This window comes from Carassius carassius, chromosome 43 (assembly GCF_963082965.1).
Source record: "Carassius carassius chromosome 43, fCarCar2.1, whole genome shotgun sequence".
Classification (NCBI taxonomy): domain Eukaryota; kingdom Metazoa; phylum Chordata; class Actinopteri; order Cypriniformes; family Cyprinidae; genus Carassius; species Carassius carassius.
This window is the reverse complement of record NC_081797.1, coordinates 1,714,823-1,738,940: the sequence shown is the minus strand read 5'-3', so window position 1 is coordinate 1,738,940 and position 24,118 is coordinate 1,714,823. Positions and strand designations below refer to the sequence as shown.

Sequence of the window (24,118 nt, the reverse complement as noted above, 5' to 3'; positions counted from 1 at the left end):
CATAATTTCCTGCTTTTAATACCTTAGGATAAAAATCAACTGCTGCCCTTCATTATTTCTTGCTAAGTATTCAATTAGACTGGAAAAAAAGCCAAAATATTGAAGTTAAATGTCAAAAGCAGTGTTGGGAAGGTTACTTTGGAAATGTAATAGGTTACAGATTACAAGTTACCCTGTTTAAAATGTAATAGTAGTGTAACTTTTTCAATTACTTTGTTAAAGTAATGTAACTAATTACTTTTGAGTACTTTTTGATTACTTTTCTAAATTTGTGAAAATTAAAGAATAATAAATAAAAGCATATACATCAACTCAAATACAGTTATCTAATAAGCATGTGACGTATTCTGTGTAATAAACTCCTGAAACATTGGTGTTTTTTTTAAACTGCTGTCTCTGTATATGATGATAGTTTTCTCAAAATAAGTAAAATGCACATGAAGTGACACAAAGCAGTTCTAGAAATTGTGTTTATGTGCTCGTGTACTCCTATATTGAGGCGGCAGAGGTTGAAAACACTGCGAGGTTCAGTAGGCCTATGTGTAGTAAATGAAACCATGTCTTTGCCATTAATTTACAGGAGGGGCGGACTGGGAAAACAATCTGACTGGAAAATTCAAACTCATACAAACAAATTCATGGACAAAACTATTTTTTGGTACGGACCTGACATAAAAAAAGGTTTAAATCTTTAATTTGGGGACATGCAAAATAATTAAAAGTTCTCTCCTGAACTGCACCTTCACTTCCATTTTTCTCTTCAGTCTCTTTATTTTGCCCTGTTATCCATCTCTCTCGTGACTTTAATTCTCAAGATTGAACAAAACTATACTTTACAATACAATACACTACAATATCTTTATAGAAAAATCCTAAAACTGTACACGAGTCATGTTTTTCCCTTACAAAAAATTACCATGCTTTTATTAGCCTATATAAAGGTAAAATAACCTTGTTTTTTTTTTTGCAAATGGATTTGTATTTATTTTTAAATAAATACATTTGTAAAATAATTTTACATTTTTGGTTATCACAGTTAAACAATAGTAACCATTTTCTCTGGATTTATAGTTAAATATTAAAATGTTAATTTTCGTAAGGGTTGTGTTGTCTGTCGTAGCTCCTCGTAGAAATTTTTTTTCAGCTAAATTACTACTGTAACATTACAACAGATGATATAGTGAAATAATGATGTCCTTTATATAGTATTTTGAGTGATGACTGATGAGCAACGTGCTGCTGCTTGATCAAAAAAGCATCTTTACAGATGAAACTGACCTGAAACCCTGAACAGTAGTTCTGCTTCTCTGCTCCAGCAGTCCACTCTCTCTCTCTCTCTCTCTCTCTCTATTCTCTGTCTCTCTCTCTCTCTCTCTCTCTCTCTCTATTCTCTCTCTCTCTCTCTCTCTCTCTCTCTCTCTCTCTCTCTCTCTCTCTCTCTCTCTCTCTCTCTCTCTCTCTCTCTCTCTCTTGCATTGATTACTCTGAGTCTGATCCAAACCGTTTGGCGGAGGCGCGGAGAGCGCGCGAGTCATGACTAACACTTCATGACTTATTAGAGATTAAATTATCAAATGGCGGATTCGCAAATGATCGCTTTAGTACATTTGGCAGGCAATTATACAATAATGATATTAAATAGTGGGGCAAAATCGGCTGCCAGGCCACCAGGAATTGTCCAGTCCGCGCCTGATTTCCACAGACACGCAGAATGTGCAGGAGTCATATATTGCATTTTTGGGGCTTAATATTCACAGACACTAGTCGATGTCATGTTTTGATTCAAGTGTACTGACCTACTTTTTATTTAGTCATCCAAAATGTGGCATATTCCTTCCGCGTTAGACATTCCGTTTTTATTCTACGAACCAGACTGTGTTTCCGCATCCCGGAAATTATTAGGGCGGTATGTCTCAGAATAGTCAGTGCAATTTGGGAAAGAAATCAGTTAAATCTGTATGTGGATGTGTGTAAATATTCAAATGTTATTCCCATTTGTAATCGTAAAAAATTTCATAAGTAACTGTAATTTAATTACTCATTTTTTCTTAGTAACTGTAACTAATTACAGTTATAATAATTTTGTAATTAAATTACGTAACGCCGTTACATGTAACTAGTTACTCCCCAACACTGGTCAAACGCCACTTTTGTTGTTGTCATCTTCAAAAAATAAAGAGAAAAGACATGATATTTGATCAAAACGTGGTTAAAGAAATCTCTTTTTGGCAAGTTTTATTTTAGTTTATTTTTATTTAAAAATGATTTCAGTTTTACATTTTTACGATTTAAAGAATTAGCTTTTCATCAACTCATGAATCACTTTCAGTTCCCTCCTGAACCACCAGGGCTTTGCGACATCATTTCCTACTTTTAATACCATCAGATAAAATCAAGTGCCGTCCAACATTATTTCTAGCTAAGTATTCAATTAGACGCATAAATACGGCAAATTAAGGTAAATGTGTCAAACACCATTTTGTGTTATCTTCAAAAAAAGTGTAAAGAAAATAGATACGTGTTCACTCAAAACATGGGTAAAGGTGACTCTTTTTTTTCAAATATGTCAATTGTTTTAATTACAATAAGTTTTTTTATAATTTAGTAAATTCGCTTCTTAACAAATCGCGAACCACTTGCAGTTCCCTCCTGAGCCACCAGGTTTTGCGAACCATAGTTCGGGGAACCTTGATCTAATTATATATTTTTTTATTTTTGTAATAATATTTTGCAAAATTCCCTTTCTCCACTTCTGCAACAACTTTTTTTCTCTTGCTGATGTAAGGCCATGTGGGTGGGGGAGTGACATCAGCCTACTTTCACAATCCATTTCTCATTTCTTGCTAAGCACACAATTTAGCTCAGAAATATGTCAAAACATTTAAGTTAATTGTGTTGAGTGCCATTTCAGGTTGTTGTCTTAATTAAAAGTGTAAATAAAGAACAAAAAATACAAGTGTTCACTCAAAAATGGCTAAAAAGAGAGCAGGCCAGTGTAAAAGAAACCCATTCCCAGCTTGTTTCTGAGATCAGCAACCTCCCTTTTCTCATCCCCGTCCGTCCCCAAGTTGACAGCGGCCAGGAAGCCTGTACTCCATTAAAAACAAAGCTTTTCCAGTTGGGAGAGAAGGGGAGGTCTGTCTTTTCCTGGAATGTCTCCTTGTTTTGGGTCTCCTGCTCCTCCTGGTCCAAGGCTCCAATCTTTTTGTGTCTCTTCCACAACGAGAGATTTCTCGCCACACTGTAAATCCTTTACTGGTGTTTACATGAGTGACGGCAGTGACCTTTTCTCATCTCATTTCTTTCCCTGTCTCTCACATTTGCCCCCCCCCCCCCTCTGTAATTCCTCCCCTTTCTCTCACCCCTCATGTAACTTTGGCACAGCGTCTCGGCTCTTGAACGGAGAGGCTGTTAAACTCTCTCACCGCACAATTTGTGAAGGCTGCCCCTGGGTATTTTAGGCCCCTGGGTTAGCGAGCCAGGAAACGCCCATGCTGTCCCGTCTACAGCTCAAACAGAGAGAGAAAGACTCGTCTGAGCTGCAGTTATGAAAGCAAAGGACATCCAGACAACAAACACCACCAGCTAGGAGGGTAAGAACTCAGGAGACAAAACTGTAGCGTTCAGAAAACAGACAGACTTGACTTCTACATTGAAGACATTTAATTGAACTGCAGTACTAAAATGTACTTCTATTTTCATTGTTCTCAGTGCAGTACTTCTGCTCTAGCAAACCCAACATCGTTTGATTGAATGCAAACCGCAACAACAGGCTAATCTTTGTATGTTGTGTTTATATTTCCAGGAAACATGTGGTATTACGCCAGAAGCGAATGGTGCATGGAGCGCAATTATTATCAGTAAAGAGATCTACACTACAAGCTTTGTGATAACAGAGATAGCTTTGTTGATAGAGCGATCGCTTCCAGTGTAGATTGGGATTATTGAATCCATCTGGTGAGAGGCCGTTCACATCTAATTGGAACAGGAAGAGATCTTGAGACACGTTTTTCAAATTTGAACTAGTTTTAATGCAACACTCCGAAGACATTGATAGACCAACACTTGAAAATCTAAAGATTATTTCCCGTTGTAGTATTATTTTCGAATTCTGGGTCAAAATGACCCTAATTGGATTCAATACAATTAATCAAAAATCACCGCATGAAAATAAAAAAGAAACCCAGGTAAAACCTTAAACCTTTAACATTAATACTTTTAAAACTATTTTAAATTGTTGAAAATTTAATCTATTTTTTATGATTTTTGTGTAGCAAGATCATTGGTTTGATTCTTAGCAAATTAACCATGCTTATACTGATAAAATCAGCATCAGTCTATCTTTATTCGGATAAAAGCCAAAATTGTCTGACAAATTTTCACAAAATGTACAAAAATAAATAAAAGAAGATCCAAGGTTGACTATATTTCCGACAGTTCGATTTTGTGTTACGTGTCAAATTGACCTGCAGCATAGTCTGATTGAAAGGGTCTTTTAAAAGGTTGCAGTCTTAAGTTGGAGAAAATCTAATTTTCCTAGCCCTTTAAAAATTGTTCGTAATTAAAATTGTTGAAGAACAAAATTAGAATCCTAATTTTACTTGGACTGACTTCTCAGGCTTTAAACGATCGTGTGTCCCCGATAACCCTGTGAAACGCCTTCTCTCATGGGCAGCATCTATAAATGGGTCAAGACAGAGGAACTTTGTGAGTCAATTCATTGATTGTGTGCTGAAAGGAGAACATGAGCATATCTGTTTCATACTCGACATCTTTGTGCTTTTGTGTGACTGTGTGCCACTCCCCTCATCGGTTCACACTGTTCTTGTGTGTAAACAGCGTGGTGTTAACCGAGGTCAGGACTACACAAAACCACAATGTTTTATTCATCTCCTTCCTCTGCAATCCAGCCACTGCAGGCCTGATCCAGCCTCACCGCAGGCTGTCACATGCTCAGACCGAGGAGGCCATTGCAATGCATGCAAGCCTATTGGATAAGTCCAGACTGGCCCCCCCTCAGAAGAGGTCTATGCAGCAGTGTTGTATTCGCATGCTAATAAAATAATATTAGTATATAATATAAATGAGTATATAAATCTAATTAACACTTTGAATTAGCATTTTTATATTCCGTTTTCATTTTTTTCAAATTACATTTATTAATGTGCTTTTGCCATTTTTATATTTTTTTGTTCTTTAATATTTAGATTTAGCTTTAATTTGTTTTAATTTTACTTCATTTGTAGTCATTTTTGTAGTTCAGCATTTTCATGCAATTATTTAATCTAAAATTCTTTAATCCGTAAACAGAAGCATATTTCTGTTGACTGTTTATTCGACTCAATTTATTCTCCACACAAACATCTGATAAACCGTAATAAAACCAATCTCTCGTGCTCTGTTTAAATGCCCTATATCCGTGTCTTCATGAACAGCAAGCCTTGTTGTGCAGATTTGCTTGAATTTATTTCCGCCCCCTTTGTTTTTTGGTCTAGAAACCGAATCTGACATCAGATTATTTATCAGAGAACAATTGGAGCCTTTTAGGAGGAGGATATCACACTTAATGCCCTGTTCAAATCTGAGCTATTTTTAAATAAATACACAGCTGTGGAAGAGCTCTGGAAACCACTAGGGGTTTGTGGGTAGTCATCTTTTTATAAGCCAATTGGTTATCACAAGCTTCCTTATTTCTCTCTTTAAGGAACTCTTAAAGAAACTCAAATTTAATTTAAGATTGTCGCGGACTATTGTGTTAAGCGATTGTTTACTAACAGACACTATGCTAATTGCCAGCTAATAAGCATCTGCATTGAACCCTGTTTTCGGCGTCTGGTGATCTGGCGCTGCCCATGTTCTCATTTACAACACACACACCTCACACTGATAATGAGCTCGCCTGGTGTCATATCTCCCTCTGGTTCTGATGTATCTGTCCAGTGTGGTGATTGACTGTGGAAAAGCTTAGCTTTCTCTCTGACAGGTGCGCTGGCAGGTTAACAGGCATCCGGTGAGGTGCCACTACACCAGTGTCTGTCTGGGCCTGATGAGGTCGGCCTTGGATAGAAGGCTGCTTTAATGAGATTACAGCATTGGTCTGAAAGTCTAACACTATTGAGACTCTGAAAACAAAGAAGTAATGTGGAGGTTTCTTTTGCACAAAATGATTTGCAGCAACAAAGCGACCTAAAGTCAGAGTCAGAGTTGGCGTTGTGTTGTGTTGTGAGTAGGAACCAACAGCACAAGAGATTTAATTGCTGTCAGTCTGAATGTCGCTGCTGCTAAAGAGTTCTGGTTTTAGTAAGACAGACACTATTTATCCAAGTCTGTGGTGTTATTTTTTCCCTGACAACTCTAGAATGTAGACCTTTGTGTGTGTGGCTCTCTGTATGTGTGCAAGCTGGGAAGGACGATGAAGTGAAAACATCAGAGTCATGCCTTTTTTATGTTGTGTGTTAAAAATGCATCAGGCATAAATGTTTAAAGGTAGGTGCCAGTTCGGTTCAGGCTCTCTGAGAGTTTGCTGGTGCTCTCACCTCATCTCTCCTGACAGGACCCAAACTTTACTGCCAGACAAACTAAAAGTTTTGAGAAATGCTATATGAATTCTCCGGAGATATGGCAGAGCTTTGTTTATAACCCTTGTTCCACTTCCCTTTGTATGTCTGAGGTTTTCTATTTTTTTTTTCTCTTCCATGTACATTTAAGTGATGATGACAGCAAACAGTTTTGGTTTGACAAAACAATTTTAGTAAAAGGCCAAACACAAATTTTGTGCAAGTATGCAAATGATCTACATTTGACCACTGAAAAAGTGTCATAGCATTACCATTTTTTGAACGTACTCTAGTATGTTATTCTTGGAAATACTTTGAACAAAGATACCATGGTATATGAATATGCTAAGTATTGCCATCACTTGAAAAGTACTGTTAAGCACAGTTTCAACCTTTCGGTTTTTCACCTGCCTTTGAACTCTTAATTTATGTCAGTGACCTGTTTTTGGTTTTAGGTTTTCATGTCATTTCTGCCAGTCCTTTGGTTAACCTGTTAGTTGCTCTGCATTATGCAACCGTGCAGTTGAAAGTGCTGTTCTTATGAAAAGCGTGCATTTATATATTCGTGAAAGGACTTTCAGTATGACTATGTTGCACAAATCTGACAGCTCTGGCAAATTTCACCGCTGTTCCTCTCTTATTCTCTTACTTAATTGTCCTTGTATCCATAGGGCTCTGAAGTAGCAGTCAGGGGAGGAATGAAGGGATTTATGAGGTGTTAGCATTGAAGAGGCCCCCGGCCTCCTGCGCACTGTGTGTTAAAGAATGTCAAGCGTTCTGTGAACTACGTCGCTGTGAGAGCTGTTCCACGCAGTGACTGCTCAACTGTGGAATGTGTTTTCAGTTCACGGTTTTTTTCCCAAATCTGCGTGTCCACGTAGTTCCTTGGCTTACACCCTGGACTGTGAAACAAAGCGATAGTCTTTGTCTCTTTTGGAAGAAAAACATATCAATTGTTAACAGTTGCAAGAAATTCAGTGTGACAGAAGCCATCGCTTTGGAAAGAAGATTTGTTACAGCCCCAGTGAGTTTGAGAAAAGCCGAATGTGTGATTGATTCAGAATTTGAGCTTGAGAGCTGAACTGCTATGAAAGCCTCACCCTGAAGCCCTTGATCTATTCAGAGTCCCGTATGATTGCCCATTAACCTCCCCTCTCTTTCCAAACTCAGCCGGCATCTGAATCCTCTCGAACTCCACCTACTTGATGCTTTTGCACAGAGGATTAAACAAGGAGTGCTTTGGTTCCCACTTGGGGAACAGTGCAGGGGCTTGCGTGCCTGCACCCCACCATCGACAGCAGCCTGGGACACAAAGCGGGCATGTGTTCTCCGCCAAGGGACCTGATGGCATTTTTGGGCCTCTGAGTCTCTCTGGATTAACGCCCTGGAATCTTGCTTCCTGGAAGCAGCGAGCCAGACGGGCCCCCGCCAGCGGTACCTTGTTACATGCTCAGCCATCCATCTGTAGATGCTCTATCAGGCCTTTGTGAGGAGGACCTTGTTCTGAAATTGCACAGATATTCAGGGGTCCGTTCTTCATACCTTGCTTTATAAATCTGAGATGATTTAAAAGATTCCAGATCTTCTAATCATGATAAGTGATTTAACTAAAGAACTATTTTAGTTCTTTAAATGAATTTGCTATTTGATTAAAACATCTTTTTTAAATGGTCTAAGATAACTATGCGTTCTTGTGTTCCACGAAAAGGGCATATGTATTGATACTCGATTGGCTGGTGGCAAGGCAGAAACGTAATTAAATTATATAATTAAAAAAAGACACCTTACAAAAAAATTTCTGGAACTTTTTTAAGGAAATATCCAAGTGAACAAAACTACATAAATGTTATAACATTAATGAAATGTGCACCGTTTTTAACAGAGTTAACAATGTATGAAAAACGGACCGCTGGTATCTGATTGATGTTTTATTCCAAAAAGTTCTTCCATGTACCACTGTAAATGAATTCTCGGAAGAGCCACAGATTAGAGCCTAATATCAAATGTCTGCAAAGCATTTGTAACTATGGTTACCAAAAGACGGAGATGAGATTCTGAAAGGAGGGGAGGTGAACAAAGAACTGAAACAGAAGAACCTGTATAATGTATTCATTATTTTTGCCAAGAACCTTAGACATTGACTTGAAGAGGTTTTATATGGCCTTCACACATTGTGCATTGAACAGGGTCAACTGTATTTGGCCTAATTTATTGCCCCCGTTACAGAATAAAAAACACTAATGAATTCTTACTCCATCCTTAAAAAGTTTCAAATGCATGACCTCAGGTTTTCTCCGGAATTCCACAGAGTTTCTGGCACTCAGCCAGTGTTTCTCGCCTGGCAGAATGAGAAAGGATTTGACCCCACAAATCACTAAAAGCTGCTTCCACCTTTGGCAGAGAAAACAAAAATTCCCACATCTTTACCCCTGCATGTGTTCTGAAAAACCAGCATCCCTGCCTCCCACATCATTTTTGGCATTCTTACGTTTCATCAGGCTCTGCTGGTTGGTTTGAGGACGATTTGTCCTTATTACATAACCAAAGTGCCCTGTGGTTAAAACCACAATGGTTTTTCCTATCATTCCTGGCAGAGCAAAGGTGCTGAGACCTAAAAGATAGACCACCTGTGTCTGACCACATTTGTGACTGAATTAACTTGTCTTATTTGCGGTCCGGTAGGTCAGCGCTGTTTTAGTTGCAGCTTCTCTGAAACCCAATGACGTTTGCAATCCTAGAGTGTTTTCATAATTCTTTGGCAAGCACATATTCCTTGCTCTTTTTTTTCAATCTGGATTGATTGAAGTCTTAACTCTCTTGCCCTGTTACTCTCTCCCTCCCTCGTCCAAACCTCACCCCCACCCCCGAATCAGAATTGATTGAAAGCAGCTCTCTCTCTCGCTCCTGGAGTGCTTGCCTGCAGGCTTTCCTCCAGAGTACACTTAAGGACTTTTCCACTCCTCCTGACAGGCATCAGTAATCAAGTCCTTGTCCTGATCCAGGAAGCGTGTGTTGGTATTCAGGCCCTGGTGTCTCTCTCTGGCTGCCGCTGAGATCCGATCAGCATCCTTGTAATTCATATTCGAAACTGTCCTTGTGCTGCACCCTTCTCTGGGGAACCGTCAGAATAAATCTGGCTATTCATCAAAGTTCTGTAGATCTGCCTGTCTCAGCTTGGTGAAAATGGAGATGTTTAGACATATACACCAGATACAGTCAGCTGCTCAAATTCTGTTCATTTTGCGGTATGAGAAATGCTTGAATGTGTGAATATTTGATGAGGTCTCATCTGGAATGACAGGCAAAAGTAGTAGCTATTCTTTGTTAATCAAGATAAGAGAGATATTAAAGACTTTTACTTGATGTGAACTGACATCTTTGCAATTAGAAAAAGAGATAAGCAAGAAAATATCTGAAGGATGGAATTAACCCTCTGGAGTCTAAAGGTATTTTTGGGGCCTGGAGAAGTTTTGTCATGCCCTGACATTTGTGCTTTTTTCAGTTTCTTATCAATATCTGAATGGGTAAGTCTAATCTCACTGTAAACAGCACAAACTGGGCTGTAATAATATGTAAAATGCATGTATGTACATGATTGTGTTTTTGAGAAAAAAAATATTATGCGTGGTTAGTGAAAAACTAAAAATGTTAAAACACTTGAAAAAGGCAAAAAAACACATAGAGAACAATGGTTCCCGGGATTTTTGAGAACTGGAGCTTGTAGCCTAGAATTTTTCTTTCTAAATGATGTGAAAATCATCTTGTTTACTCACTCACAGAGAACAATATATTGATTTAAATTTTCTAAGACACTTTTTGTTGGTAAAAGTCATATGCGAGTAGGCGTAAACTATCATGAATATCATTGTGATTTACACCTGAGAAGACAAAGGCCTGCATAATGAGCTGCATAATGAGCTGCATAATGAGCTGCATAATGAGCTGCATAATGAGCAGCATAATGAGCTGCATAATGAGCTGCATAATGAGCCTTTCAGTCATCTGTGCCACTGAGAGGAAGGAGTTACAAGAAAGAATGTGAGAACAAAATAAATCTATATAATTTTATGTTTGTAGTTTATTTAGAATATATTTAATTATCCCACAACATACTTTATTATCTACTTGGGGGAGCAGTTAAACAGTTTATCAGGAACAATCAAAGCTGACTTTCAAACAAATTTTTTGGCATCAATACTCCAGTCACACAATTCTTCAGAAATCCTTTTAACAATCTTATTTTCTACAAAAAAACATTTATTGTTGTTATTATTATCATTTTTTTTATTATTATTAATGTTGAAAAGAGCTGAGAATATTTTTTTAGGTTTTTTAGGGGGAATAAATTGAAAGAACAGCATTGTTTTTACATTTGTTAGCCTACAGTTATTTATTTGTTACATTTATATTATTTACATCAAGCTTTTGAATGGTATAGTATAGTATATTGTTATTGAAACTTCATAATGTTTCACTTGATTATATATTTAGTCAGGAATTATAGCTTGGAAAAAGTCTTTGGAAAAAGTCTAACTAGTAAAATGTTTACACGTTATGTGAAAACTAGTACAAGTATATAAATAAATAAAAAGAGACTTATGTTTATGATCTCTGCTGAATAAAGTGCTTCATTCTTTTTTTCTGAGGAAATCCATTTCTCAAATCCTCAACCACATGACATCTTTTTGGGGTGAATTATGTCTTATTCCTCTCATCGCGAAGCAAACAGTAAAATAAAAGAACTTGAAGAACAGTCTGGCTGCTTTTTCTTCTGTGTGGGCGTATTCAAGCCGCCCGCTTCAGTTTGAATCTGAATAGAGCGTTCAGTGCGGGGGCGTGTATGGAAGTAAAATAATGACTTATGTCTTTGAAACAAAAAAGCATGCTGAATAGCACTATCTGAAAAAATAATGCTTTGAATTAACAGTACTTGCATTTTAATGCCTTGTATTTCCAGGGCTTGCATCTTTAGGTCCTGAAATTTAATATAGTTGTTCGTTTAAGCTGTGAATAATTTAATTAAAAATATTTCACACACTTTTTCATAATTAAAAAATCAATAATTCATATTCACGTTCCAGAATTCACTTCCAAAATATTCAATCGGTTAAAAAATACGATGTATAATATTCAACAGGCAAATTTCGGTCCATTTTATTTCACTTTCCAAATTCGCTTCCACAAATTCAGTGGTTAAAATTCGGTAGATAATTCGCCCTTTCACATCCGGGAGCTGCAGGAATAGCAGTAGAGCACTGAGGCATGATCTCCATCCGCTGTCAGTCGCTCACCAGCAGGTGGTGCAAGCGGCTGTTAAATAAGACCAAAGCAACAGGTGGATTAAGTAATACAGTTACAAAAACTGATCTGCAGAAATTAAGCAAGCGCTAAGTAGAAGTTTTGATTATCGGGGCTTGTGGAAAAGCTGATTGTGCGTATTTCAACATCTTTGCTGTTACCAAGTAAGCAGCATTCAAAGGAGATTATAATGGTGTTTTACCCAACGCTGAAGTACAGAACTAACATTACATCTAAGAAAGACATATATTGCTTTCGGTTGTTTAGTTCAGCGGTTCTCAATTCCAGTCCTCGCGCCCCACTGCTCTGCATATTTTGCACGTTTCTCTTTGTTAACACACCTGATTCAGATAATCAGCTCGTTAGAAATGAACTCCGTGCATGAACTGTTCATTGCTCCCTACTCCCTGAGCAGGGGAAATCTGTTGAAGTTTACCTCACATCGAAACATTCATTCACTGATTTGTGCTGTGCAGCGTCTTTAAACATGGACAACTGTGACATCATATACCTCTGTAAATCAATACAATTTAAATTCACGTCTTGCACACTTCAATGCACTTTGATTGGAACATATAGCTACGTTCACTTCGAACTGGAATCATGGCTGAATATCCTGTGATGTCCACTTCGCAGGGCATTTATGTTCGAATAGAACAAATGTCTGAAGCGCTAAGAGAAACGTTCAAAATGTGCAGAGCAGTGGGGCGCGAGGACTGCAATTGAGAACCGCTGGTTTAGTTTACGTAACTTTGTGTCATGGCTTGTGCGTCGCTGTGCTGTAATACTGGGGATCCCCTCACGTCACACTCCAGGATTCCCCAATGACGAGTAACGCTTCTCAATCAATTAATACTGTGATATAAGACCTCAGATCTCAGAATACATTTTATTGATGATTATGCAAACTATATAGACAGTTAAGCAGATGTAAATTATGAACGAACGTTCAAGGTTTCATGCGGTTTCCCTCAGAAATCTGTTAAAGAAAAGAAAACACATTACGTGGCTCAGCGCACTAACAGTGACAGCGATTAAAAGACAAAACTCACATCTTACTGATGATGCAAACTATATACAGACAGATGAGGATATGAATGCAAGTTACGGAACAAGAAAAACTGCATGTTATATATATATATATAAAACATTAATGCCTTTTATTGCCTGAAGATATTAAATTATTAAATTCGGCATCTAATTAATACAATATATTACTGTATATTATGTACATTTAAGCAGATGAGCCTCACAAACCACAAAGTTTCACCAGATTTAACCTTTTTTTTTCGTAAAAAAGAAAACCAAGCGCAGTAGTTTTATGTTTGATATTTGCCTAAGATCCTTTAGGGACCGTCTGCAAATTTACCTCAAAACGAAACGTAGTACAATAATACAGTAAATTCAAATTAATCAGTTTACAATAAATTAATTATTTACTCATACTGACTAAATATATATGGCCAATAACTTATTTCTTTTTATATGGACACTACACAAATATTTTTTTATATTCCAGTCAGTGGAATTGTCAGATGGTCCCTTGGGTGCTGTAGCACGTCAATAATTTCTTCAGTTTAAATTTTCAGAATTAAGATACCTAGATTGTTTTTAACTCATTTTTTTATGTTAATATAAATTGGTTGCATATTGTTAAAACTAATCATGGTTGATATCTTTGTGGGACTGTCGACTTTATAGATCAGTGGTAATGGAAATCAATTATAAAGAAAATGCAGCGCATTTGATTCTTTTTGACCCCATTTGCTTGCCTGTATATAGTTTGCATAATCATCAATAAAATGTATTCTGAGATCTGAGGTCTTATATCACCGTATTAATTGATTGAGAAGCGTTACTGAGGGGATCCCCAGTATTACAGCACAGCGACGCACAAGCCATGACACAAAGTTACGGAAACTAAACAACCGAAAGCAATACATGTCTTCCTTAGATGTAATGTTAGTTCTGTACTTCAGCGTTGGGTAAAACAGCATTATAATCTCCTTTGAATGCTGCTTACTTCGTAACAGCAAAGATGTTGAAATACGCACAATCAGCTTTTCCACAAGCCCCGATAATCAAAACTTCTGTTTAGCGCTTGCTTAATTTCTGCAGATCAGTTTTTGTAACTGTATTACTTAATCCACCTGTTGCTTTGGTCTTATTTAACAGCCGCTTGCACCACCTGCTGGTGAGCGACTGACAGCGGATGGAGATCATGCCTCAGTGCTCTACTGCTATTCCTGCAGCTCCCGGATGTGAAAGGGCGAATTATCTGCCGAATTTTAACCACTGAATTTGTGGAAGCGAATTTGGAAAGTGAAATAAAATGGACCGAAATTTGCCTGTCGAATATTATACATCGTATTTTTTAACCGATTGAATATTTTGGAAGTGAATTCTGGAACGTGAATATGAATTATTGATTTTTTTAATTATGAAAAGGTGTGTGAAATATTTTGAATTGAAATATTCACAGCTTAAATGAACAACTATATAAAATTTCAGGACCTAACAATGCAAGCCCTGGAAATTCAAGGCATTAAAATGCAAGTACTGTTAATGCAATGCATTATTTTTCAGCTATTCAGCATGCTTTTTTGTTTCAAAGACATAAGTCATTATTTTACTTCCATAGGCGTGGTCACATTAGATATAATGAAGGGAGACATGAAAAACGGACATCGCGTTGTTTTCATATGGATTACTTTATCACAGAATATTTGTTCGGCAGCACTTGTTTAGTTTAAAAATAGACATGTCAAGCTTTCTATAGATACCAATCTCATGTCTCTTCGTTGAGTATTCACGGAGTTACAGTTCATTTAAATGACGTGTTTGTAAAAGAAGATCAGCGCAGACAAAGGCTGCAGACAGCGCACCTTGTTTTTATCTTTATTTTATAAGTGCACAAAGTTTTGTTGTTATTATGTCTGTATCCCAAAAAAAGTAGACCCTTTTCAGATTCAATTGATGTATTGCTCTTATCTGTAAGATTAAAACTGAAAGTGTAATTTAAGTTCTTTTCGGGGTTATCAGGAGAAAATGACTCAAAACGCGTATCCGCATTAATCGACTTCAAAGGGTTAAGGTGATTTCCATTTATTGCCCTAATGCTTGTTTCAGAAGGAAGGTTGGAAGGTGTTAAAGTTTGTAATTCAGATGCCATTGACTTTTTCTTGATTTTATTCTAGGTTTATCAGCTGTGGACACTTTACAGGTGCTAGGGTTTCCTCTTTCTCTCTAGGCGAGAATTTTTATGTCTGGACTTAAAGGGAGTACTAATAAATGAGCTAAAACCTTGCAGGAATGAAGGAACTGTTAAGGCCAGTTGGCCAGCAACAGCTGAATGACAAGTGAAAAGATGTATGAAAGAGAGCCCATTCTCTAGACTATTTCCATGATATAGACCTGCCAATATTGGCAAAGTCCATTTAAACCTTGATGGCTTGCTTGTTGCCCTAGTGCAGCTGTTACCCTAGTGCAGCTATCTCTTTAACTTAAACGCAAATCAGGCCAACTTTTTAGCTTAGTGAACAAATTGAGCTCTTGGTTACTGTTTGTCTGCCTTACCAAAACTGTCATTGTTCTGTACACTGAAATAACTTCATTTGCTATTTTCAGCCGAATAATTTCAGTTGCCATAGATTTGATGCATCCCAATGATAAACTTCTGTTTATCATTGCACAGTGTATGACTGTGTTTGAAGTAACAACAGGGGTGCAACAAAAACTGACCCCATAGCCTAGGAAAGGCCACAATAAAGTCCCCAAGCCTGTTCTGGAGGCAAGCCAGTCTATTTCTTTCACTCTCTCTGTAATATGTGGTTCACCTCCCCTCTGAGTGCAAGAAGGAACTCTTGGTTCTCATTTCCTTTTGTCTCTCTGCCCTGCAAATTGATCCCTTGGCTCTGCATGAAATGGTGCAGTTGTGGAGTTCTCAGATTAAACTGTTTTTTTCCTCTTAAGGATCTGCCTCACAAGAGGAAATTGGGTTTGGTTCTGAGCCAAGAGAGCTGGTGCTTGCAGAATGCAGTATTTCATGGCTAAGCTCTAAAATTTCTTCTAGAGTTCACAGGTGATTATGACCTTAACCAGAATTTTAGATCGCACAGTCAAGAGGCTATGGAATGGTTATCCAATTACTGGCTCAACCTGGCACAACCTCTTGACTGGAGTATGGCTCTTGTATTTAGGCCCTGGAGGAGCCAAGTGTTTGGGATCTTCTCTTGGACTTTGAAATCCACTTGATATCAGATCAAGTTAGAAGGCATCATGTGATTTTTAAACTGATCAGTAGTCTTTGTTTTGTGTTTTAGAATCTTATATTTTGGTTTTTAGAATTGGTGTCAGGGGTTCACTGGATTCAACACCTTCCCATAACTCCATGGGCTGTTGAATATGGGCTCAAGCGTGTGGCCAGAATTTCCTCTTGGCTCTGCAGTGTGTTATCTGTTGTTGTAACTTCTCTCTTTTTCCTCCTACTCTACTCTCTTTCTCATCCCTCCCTTCCTCCTGCTACCCTCCTCCTCCAGTCCTCTCTCATTTAGTTTTATCTGGGCATTAGCGGATTAAGTGCTTGAACTAACGAGGTCATCAAACTAAGGCTTCTTTCTGAGAAAGGCAGAATGAAAGTGTGAAAGAGTCCATTTTGTGGATATTGTCTACCCATGAACATTTTGGTCTACCCAAGGGATAGCATCTACCAAAGAGCCCTTTGTTGAAGGATGCTAATGGTGAAATGACACACAAACACTTTAATCTTTAATCAGCCATTGCCTCACTCCCAGTGTCTCTTTATGCCTGTTATTACCTGTCACTCAGAGGGGAGAAAACATCCTTGGCAGCTATGGGCAGCTAGGATTTGCACAATGGTGATTGTAAGCATTGCAACTTTACAGGGAAACTGCAGACCCTAATCCCCCTCCCTCTTGCTTCTTCTCTCTTTGTTCATCTGAACACAGTTCACTCAGGGTTTGCCCTTGCCTGCTAGATGTATTTACACATCACTTCACTCCTCTAAACATTTGAATACATGCAAAGTGTTAGCCAGTGTCAGATTCACAGTGTAGGTTCTGTGGTAGAATCATATGTTCATATTGCTGAAGTGGCTTTGTATAAAATGGACATCTGGGTAACCTTTAATTTGACTTGTTAAAAATGTATATATTGCTAAATATATCAATGCTTTCTTTGTAAGATTATAGTTGTTGTTGCTGTACCACTTCATCCAAAATCCCAATCCAAGACCTGTGGCAATGTACACTTTAGGTAAGAAGATTCTTAGAGATTATTGTCAACAAAGGAGCTTGTTGCAGTGGGCTTCTGGTCATTGGTGATATGACTGATAATGGGTAGTCATGTTTCCCTGTGTGGATAAAAGCGGTGGAGTGAGTCTTTTTCTGTTTCTCATTACTCTTCTATGCCTTGCTCTCCCTCTCTGGGAGGTTGCCCCTCCTTTCTGCTTTGCTGAACAGAAACAGGAAGCCTTTGAGAGGCTATAAATAGTTGGTGCTCTCTCTCTCTCCATTTTTCTCTCTCCCCCTCTCTAAATCCCTGCAGATAGCTCACTGTAAGTGACAGGTTAGTCGTTGACTGGGGATGCAGTATTCAACCTCCCTGTAGCCCATGGCGCACCAGCAGAGTCGGCTGACTGCCAGCGCCCAGCAGATAAACTCTGCCTGAAGAGCTTCTCCAAGCCCTGCCAAGTCAAAAACACCCAGGGCGCTTTTCCCCCTTCTCTCTACCTCTTCCCTTCTCCTGCTGTTAGGCGAACAAGCGGTGTCCTTGTACCAAAACTCTCAACATTCAAGAGCGGTGTCAGTTACTCAGGGATCCTTCAGAGAGAGGGCTGTTTGAGTAGTGGGAAAAAAGAGGGAGCACAAGGTGGGAGGTGAAGTAAATCGAGAATTTGAGAAGAGAGAAAAGGAGGTAAGTTGGATTTTGCAGTCTGTGGTGTTCAAGCTGCTCTGAAAGGCAAGCTTTTGGTTGTTAAAAACAGGTTGAAGAGCGTTTGTGTAAGATGTAAAGTCTGGCAGCTGAGATTTGCAGTGGGGCAGAAATGGTATCACGTTCTAAGGGTCAACTCTGCCTTGCGTGAAATGCTACTCCTCCCATTTAGGCCTCTCATCTTCATCCTCTTTTCTGCTTTGCCCTCTAACCTTAAGTTTTGCCCTGAGTACCGGTAATTGAATTCGTAACCATTAATCATTTTTGTTCTTGACTCTTAACCTCAGAATAGACAAGTCTAACAAAGCATGCATTTTCACTGTTACTTTTCACCAGCTTGCTTTTTGCTGATAGCTTATCTGTAAATGCTACCCCCAAATCTTTGTTTTTATAGTGATTTTGTTTCCTGGTTTGACTCATTTCTTATGTTTCCTTTTTTAGCATCCTGCATGCATTTCCTGATTCTATAATTGTTTCGCTTTTATCTCACAACATAGAGATAGCTTCTGCTATTATCCCCGGTCCTCTACATTGATAAACTCATTGTGTGCCAATGTTCAAGCCGTTGACTCCAGGATTGTTTGTTCAGTCAGATGCCTTGGCTTTAGATGTAGTTTGCCACTGTCTTAGTTCTCCTGATTAGCAGATATCAAGCAACAGCTGGAATAAATGTTATTTAGTGCCTGTGTATTGGTGGTGATAAAAAGAGTCATGTGCACAGTCAAAATAAAAGCAGACCGGCATACATATGATACTGTTAGCAGAAATTGATTTACAGGTGCTTCTCAATAAATTAAAGTGTCAAGGAAAAGTTAATTTCAGTAATTCAACTCAAATTGTAAAACTATTGTATTCAATAAATTCACTGCACACTGAAGACTGAAGTAGTCTAAGTCTTTAGTTTTTTTTAAAGGCAGGGTAGGTAAAAAATGTATAAAAAACTTTTTTTCCAAATTTGTTTAAACTTTATTTATATATCAATACATAATTAAAATGTAAGTACTCTGAAAAAGAAAGTATAAAAATCGAGTGACTGTAGACCTCTCACGACTGTTTTAAAGACAGCTCATTATTTCCATTTACTCCACCCCCTCCCTTCTGGGCTCCTTCCAAAGCCTCTACTACGGCTCGCTAAGTAATGTTATGTTAGCTATATCACGCAGCTACGTGTGCTAATGACACATGCTTCATGAAAAAAATATGTATGATCAAAATACAAAAAGAAAGATTTACCTGTCCAGCAGAAATAAAGCCATCAAGGAGTCACTTTTCAGCCCCTTGAGTTCCCTCAGTTCTCGCCATCGCTGGAAAGCCACGCCGATATTAACTCGCGTTTTATTTCTTTGTTTATCCAAAGAATTTTTGTTCATTGCCTTTTCTTGTACTGTTACTGTCTTCCTTTTTTTGCCTGGTTTGCCTTCACTAACTGCATAGGCTGGTACTGTGAATTTTGCTTGCTGTTTCTCTGCCATTGTTTTGGTATTCCTAGGATCCGTGCCTGTTGAATTCCTCAAATCAAACGTGCACGCGCAAGTGGGCAGGTCATGTGTGGCAAAAGGGTGGTTGCCATGGTTGCGAGAGAGTGACAGTCGCCTAAGCCAATCCTATGTTTCGTCCCGAAATGGAAATAATGAGCTGTGTTTAATACAGATTAAACGGTCTAGAGTCACTCGATTTTTATACTCTTTTTATCAGAGTACTTAGATTTTAATTATGCATTGATATATATAGAAAGTTTAAACAAATTTGGAAGAAAGTTGTTTATACATGTATTACCTACCCTGCCTTTAATTGTGATGATTTTGGCTAACATTTAACAAAATCCCACCAATTCACGATCTCTACAAATTAGAATATGATGAAATGCCAATCAGCTAATCAACTCAAAACACCTGCAAAGGTTTCCTGAGCCTTCAAAATGGTCTCTGACGATCATTGACACCCTTCACAAAGAGGGTAAGCCACAAACATGCATTGCCAAAGAAGCAGTCTGTTCACAGAGTGCTGTATCCAAGCATGTGAACAGAAAGTTGAGTGGAATGAAAAAGTGTGGAAGAAAAAGATGCACAACCAACTGAGAGAAGCGCAGCCTTATGAGGATTGTCAAGCAAAATCGATTCAAGAATTTGAGTGAACTTCACAAGGAATGGATTGAGGCTGGGGTCAAGGCATCAAGAGCCACCACACACAGAAGTGTCAAGGATTTTGGCTACAGTTGTTGTATTCCTCTTGTTGAGTCACTCCTGAACCACAGACAATGTCAGAGGTGTCTTACCTGGGCAAAGGAGAAAAACCGGACTGTTGACATTGGTCCAAAGTCCTCTTTTCAGATGAGATCAAGTTTTGTATTTCATTTGGAAACCAAGGTCCTATAGTCTGGATGAAGGGTGAGAAGCTCATAGACCAAGTTGCTTGAAGTCCAGTGTTAAGTTTCCACAGTCTGTGATGATTTGGGGTGCAATCTGCCAGTGTTGGTCCATTGTGTCTTTTAAAAACTAAAGTCATTGCACCCATTTACCAAGACATCTTGGAGCACTTCATGCTTCCTACTGCTGACCAGCTTTATGAAGATGCTGAGTTCATTTTCCAGCAGGATTTGGCACCTACCCACACTGCCAAAAGCACAAAAAGTTGGTTTAATGACCATGGTGTTGGTGTGCTTGACTGGCCAGCAAATTCATCAGACCTGAACCCCATGGAGAATCTATGGGCTATTGTCAAAAGGAAAATGAGGAACAAGAGACCAAACAATGCAGATGAGCTGAAGGCCACTGTCAAAGAAACCTGGGCTTCCAAACCACCTCAGCAGTGCCACAAACTGATCACCTCCATGCCACGATGAATTGAGGCAGTAATTAAAGCAAAAGGAGCCCCTACCAAGAATTGAGTACATGTACAGTAAATTAACACTTTCCAGAAAGCCAACAATTCACTAAAAATATTAGTTGTTTTTTTTAAAAATTGGTTTTATGAAGTATTCTAATTTGTTGAGATAGTGAATTGGTGGGTTTTTGTTAAATGTGAGCCAAAATCATCACGATTAAAAGAACCAAAGACTTAAACTACTTCAGTCTGTGTGCACTGAATTTATTTAATGCATATTTTTGTATTAAAAGGCAGAAACTTTATTTAATACAAAAGTTTCACAATTTGAGTGGAATTACTGAAATAAATGAACTTTTCCTCGACATTCTAATTTATTGAGAAGCACCTATAAAGGTAAAAATGTAATTCTCACCGTTAGGCATTTTAGGCATGCAAGATGTTATTCGTAAATCTTCTTAACCAGTACCCATCATTTATTTTACCAAAGTACCTAAATCAAAATCTATTGGAATCAATTATGAGTTGAGTTTAACATGCAGTTCACACGATGAGTACTATGTAGAGTTTTCCAAACCAGTCAATTGTAAGGTTCCTATGTAGGCAGTAGATGGGGTTTGAGATCTGCGTCGTCTATCCTGAGATATAAAATATCCTTATGGCTATTCGACTCATTTTGTGTTAAAATATTCATTACAGATCATTGATGATTCCCAAATAGGATTAAAAATTATATTAAATCCAAAATCTGTTTTTGATTGTTGGTATGTGCTGGGTTATCAAACATTTAGACAAGTTAATCTCCTCTGGAACGTTTTAAAGCTAACACCAGTTCCCTGTTCAGTCCACATTGCCAAATTCCAAGAGCTGTTTCTTCTTTTCGGCCCCTTAGGGCTCTTTGTCTTTATCAACTCTTTCTTGACCTACCCCGCCCTTGTTTCACCCCCTACTGCTAGTGCACCAGTGTCTGACCTTGAATGTGGGTTATTATTGTAATGAGCTCTGCTTATGTGGAATGACCTGAGGTCAGGAGGGAGGGACTTGGTTGGCCGAGAAACGTTGGGGTGGTACAGTAGTTTACATAGCACAGATTAAACTTTAGAACCCTGTTCAGTTTTGTATTCAGCAGTTTAAATGCGTAACTTCTGGATGTGAATGGATTTTGTTGTGAAGTAGGGGTTTGTAAGCATTTAGAACTTGAAGTGTTTTTTTTTTTTTTTTGCAGACTCATTCCACTTTGAGAAGCCAGAGCTTGGTCTCAGTGGTGTATTGATGCAAACTATCTGAGGGCGAGATTGTGACCCCTTCACAGAAATATTAAAGGGTTTCATTGCTAGTTGGGCTTTATGTAGAATCTTATGTGCTTTAACATCAAAGTCAATCCAGCCATACATTTGTGCCTAGATTCAAGCTGCCCAATTTTCAAAAACTCATGTTCATCTTACCATTATACCATTATACATCATACAAGTCAGGTTGACTTCTAGTCTTTTGCAGGCCAAATTGTTAGTAGGGGTGGGCGATATGACCAAAATCTTATCGTAAGTAATTAAGTAAATCTTAAATCTTAAGTCATTTTATTTCACAGCAACAAAATATATCACAATATTTACTTTAAATAAGGTCTGTATGTCAATATCACAAAAAAATAATACTAGCCTAAATAAAATGTAAAAAACGCTCACTAAAGACAAGTAAGCAATCAACGAAAATAAATTATTTATATGTATGAGATCACTGCATTTTCTTCACTGTGTAAATTCAACATGTTTCTTATTAAACTCACAAAAGTGATTTAGTTAAGAGTAGTGAGAGATTTTCTCTCTTTTGTTGTTTGATTAACATGAATGACAGACAGCAGGAATAGTAGAATATTAGCTCAGATCCAATATAGCCTACTGTCATGTGTTTTTGTTTTTTTTGTTTGTTTGCTTTCACTTAAGGCCTAAATTATTGAGATTACGAAGGTACTTGCAAAGACGGCATTTTGACATACAATTTTTTTATTTAACTGATTAAGGTCTGTAAAATATCAAAAATTGCATTTAAATGGCTTAAAATCATTTTTTTTTTAAACTGGCATTTTTAAAAATGCATGCAAAAGTTGTCGTGACCACGTAGCACAACAGCGTTACTTGAGTTTGTAATCGCGTTAGAGACTATTGACAGATTTCTTCCAGTTAATTGTTTCTTCTGGTATATCTCCCACCCCTAATTGTTAACCTAAGACCATGTCAAATACGTGATTAACTAACGAAAATTAACTGAAGACACTTTAACGGCTAATCAGATTTGCAATTCACTTTCAATTGTCAGACCTTGATAAGCCAAGCAACCAAGCTTCTGAAATCCACAGATGGAGAAACAAGACTCTGCAGGGTTTCGATTTGCAATCTTGTCATTCCTCGGTTAAGGGTCACACTATCTTGATTGTTATGCTGTCTGTCGGGGAGATTTTCCGCTCGGCTCTTGCTTGCGTTGAGGTCAGATTACTCAGAGCTGTACTAGGCTGTTTTTTTTATTAGGCCACACAAATACATCTTCACCAACACTCCCCTTTCCCCCCCTACGCTTTCTTCCACTCGTTTTCTTTTCTCAGATTGTCTGTTTTCATGCATGGGCTGAAAAGTGAGAGTACCCCAGAGGTGAACTGGCACTGATCCATCTTAGAGAAACTGGGGCAAAAGCGGAGAAAGCCATTCTAAATGCTGTGGTGTCTACAGTACCAGTGAGTAAAAGCCTGGCTTTATGTGTGCTGCGTTTCACACTTGCGTTGTGGTTTAATAATACTTTTACAATCTGTGTTCACAATGACTGTGCTTTGAATGGCGAAAAGTCATTCAATTTCACTGAGAATTGGAGGGACAACAATCATTGGTAATGCAATAATTTTGAAGCCTACTAGCAACCAAGAGAATAAAATATGAATTGATACCAGGATTAAAACTAAATGTTATCGGTTTTCACAGTGATTTTTCTCGTTCTTAACTAGACCATGACTCACTGTCTGAACGTAACTTATTGAGCCATTTGTTGGATCAATTAAAACTGTTGGTTTAAAAATCTAATTTAAGTCATTTTTTTGTGGTGACGGTGCAAACGTGTTGTTAGTAAACTGCTTGTTTTAACAGCCCAGATGTTGTTGTAAAGCATGACTTTTAACTCAGTAGCTTGGAGGTACAGTTTAAAAGTGAACAGTACTTATCTTTATTCAGTCCAACAGTTCAATCTTTATCTGCACATCTGTGGAAAAGAGCAACACATCAATTTATATCTTGAGTCAAGTGTTACTTAATAAAAACAAAATAAATAAATACAAATAAAATAAATGATAATAGAAATTATTATTTCTTAATTATTAATGTTAAAGTGGTAACATTAAAATGTATTTATAATAGTAATAATATATTTATTATTTATATTTTTATCTAATGTAAAAAAAAACAGTTAATAAGTTAATAAGCTAACTAGTTAAAAACATTTTAAAA

At 37.8% G+C, this 24,118-nt stretch overlaps 1 protein-coding gene across 2 annotated transcripts in view; it reads left to right on the top strand.

Moving 5' to 3' along the window:
- znf609a (zinc finger protein 609a) overlaps positions 1-24,118 on the top strand; it is a 107,368-nt gene that overhangs the window by 48,165 nt on the left and 35,085 nt on the right. Inside the window, exon 1 of one of the 2 annotated variants that reach the window (XM_059536888.1) lies at positions 3,457-3,593. The exons of the other annotated variant lie outside the window; for it this stretch is intronic. The gene's annotated coding sequence lies outside the window, so the exon portion shown is untranslated. Of the gene's footprint in view, positions 1-3,456; positions 3,594-24,118 lie in introns of those variants that run through there. 2 annotated transcript variants of the gene reach the window in all.